This window comes from Chrysochloris asiatica, unplaced genomic scaffold (assembly GCF_000296735.1).
Source record: "Chrysochloris asiatica unplaced genomic scaffold, ChrAsi1.0 scaffold00244, whole genome shotgun sequence".
NCBI lineage: Eukaryota > Metazoa > Chordata > Mammalia > Afrosoricida > Chrysochloridae > Chrysochloris > Chrysochloris asiatica.
The window spans coordinates 387,796-390,512 of NW_006408762.1; the positions used below are offsets into that span (position 1 = coordinate 387,796).

General features: G+C 45.2%; 1 pseudogene; it reads left to right on the forward strand.

The window, feature by feature from the left end:
* Nucleotides 1-527: 527 nt before the first annotated feature.
* Nucleotides 528-1,569, forward strand: LOC102837400 (annotated as a pseudogene).
* The last annotated feature ends 1,148 nt before the right edge of the window (nt 1,570-2,717 follow it).

A 2,717-nucleotide genomic window follows, 5' to 3' on the forward strand; every position in this document is an offset into this window, starting at 1 on the left:
GTGGAGTTGGGTAACACCTTCCTGTGCTAGAGGCTGGATATGCTCTTGGCTTTCATGGAACAATCTGGAACATATAAGCAGCAGGAGTCCAACTGCTCTACTGTGAGATTTCTCTTCAAGCGTTCCAGGTGCTAGAGTGGAAAGTGTTTCACTACTGGTTAGTGACCAGGAGATAGTGGTGGAAAAAGCTGTTCAAGGAGCCTTGGTAAGCAAAGAAGGGTTAGGACCGCCATGTGGCTGCCAGCATCATTGGAAGGACTGTAGTATCCTCAGCAGTGGCTCCATTATTAGTGAGACACAACCCTTGGGTCAGTTCTAGAGATATTACAGGAAGTATATTGAGTTCTTGTCACTGGGCACGTTAAGTATTGCTGGTCCAGATGACTTTGAGGTCATTCTTATAGTGACCTGACCCAAGACTCAATCCCTAGGTCACCCAGAATTTTGTTTATATCTAAAGCAGTGTGTATCTACACCACAAACTAGTTGATACCCTTAAGAGTTAGAGTGAGATGATATTTGGGTCAATGGCATTGACATTGCTAGAGAACTGGTGTGGGATAATGAATGTGGATACTCAGAAATCACTGCTCGTTCTGGGGATACCAGTGGACTGTCATGAGGCTGAGATTCAGGAGGTTCTGCAGGATAATTTAAAGTCCCTGGGCATGTATAGACTGCTTGGGAAAACATTCTGGAAGCTGGATAATGCCAGTGCTGTCTTACTAGAGCGTATGGAGGATCTTGATAACTCAGTGATCCCCAGTGAGATGTAGGGAAGGGGTGGTTTTTGGAAAGTGGTCTTTAAGACCCCTATTAAGGATACTGACTTTATTGAAAGACTAAACCTCTTTTTAGAAAAATAGGGACAGACATTAGCGAGTATGTTCTGATCCTTGGGCATGAGGGAGTGTCAACAGCTGCTGTCCCTTCCACATCACCAGAATTACTGGCCAGTTTATGGGACAAGTGATTGCACATGCCTCTGTTACCCATGAGGTACCGAAAACTGTGAGAATATTTTCAAGTAGTGCTGTTCCAGCCCCAGAGAAAGAGCCCTTTGAAATCTGGTTAGAACAGGCCATTGATATCGCCAAAGAGTGGCCAGTAGTAGAAGCAGAAAAGAAAAGGTGGTTCATGGAAAGCCTGTGTGGCCCTGCCTTGGACCTCATGTATATAGTGCAGGCAATCAGTCCCTAAGCATGGAAGAGTGCTTGGAGGCATTTAAGCAGGTGTTTAGAAGCCTGGAGACCTCACAGGTTAGTTATCTTAAGGCCGATCAGGAAGAGGGCTAGGAAGTCTCTGCCTTTGTGTTTCATTTAGAAACCTTGCTCTGAAAAGCTGTTGAGAAGCATGCCATTCCTACAAATATTACAGATCAAGTCCGTTTGGAGCAAGTCATGGCAAGGGTGTGCCTTAGTAAACTACTGTGGTGCAGGCTTAGGAACCACCTCCCAGCTTTCTCAAGTTAATGAAGGTAATAGGGGAAGAAGTAGTCTCTTTTGAGCATGAGAATCTTGAAGATCCAGATGGAGCTATGGCCAGTGGGTTAACAAGGCCGATCCATAAGAACCAACCGCAATAGTGGACTGAGGGACATTCACTTTACTAGACTAAAACATTTTCAATATTATTTTTCCCTTTATGCGTTGGACTAAAATCAAGACCAAGTCTTGATTCAGTCCAAGTCTTAACTCTTCTTTCAAAGAAAAATATATGAGCATTTCTTTCATTTCTTTTCTTTTTAAATGTTTTATTGTGAATTATATGATAGTTTACATGGGAGAACTTTAGTTTTACATTCACTCCATCATATATCATCTCACTTTCATGGTTCCAATCCCCTCCATGCATCATCAACCACCCAAAGGGTATATCCCAGAAACTCACCCCCTACGCTTACCCCTCCCCACCCCCCCAGTTTTCGGCCCACAGTCCCCTTCCCTCTCTGGGTCCAAAGTCCCCAGTCGCTTCATCACTCCACATCATCGTCTCTGTCTCTATATCAGGCATCTCTGTTTCTCTGGGTAGGGTCCTGCTCTCGGCTCTTCTCCGTTGATGGTCCCAGAGACCTCCGCTCCTATCCTGGAGAATTAATCACTCCCTTCCTTGTAACAAAATGTCTACCTTTGCATTTCCAACCCTCGTAATCCGTCTTGATAAGCATTATTTACTACAGTATCACCAGTTACCCATCTGTATTTCCTTTCATCAGCTCCGCCCAGACAGATTGAATAGTACCTACTGGAGATTCTGCCTTCCGTCATGCTCCCGAGCACTATGTTCCCTCTTGAAAGCTTGTAAGCCAGTCAATTCTTGCCTTTATAGTCCCCCCTCCACATTTGCGTATCCAATGTCCAAGTTGCCCATCTCCGTCCACTTTGTGTGTGGAGGGGTGTGTGTGAATGTTTCTTGCTGTAAGGATTTGTTCCTTCTTTTGAGTTGCTGCTCCATAGGTATAGGTCAAGATCATCAGACTGTATCAACTCACTCTTTTTTTTTTTTCCCTCTTCTTTCCTCTTCTGGTTGAGCTCCTTTCATTCAGTCATCCAGTCCAAGTCACGTGGGTATCATCTGCAAGTGTGGGCGCTCCTGTACATATGCCCTCTCTTCCCATCAGCTGGTAGCTCCACTCTCCTGAAGAGTCCTCTGTGGTCACGCCACTGACTCTGGGCCCAAGAGTCCCCAAGCCTCTTCACACTGCTTGCCAACCAGGT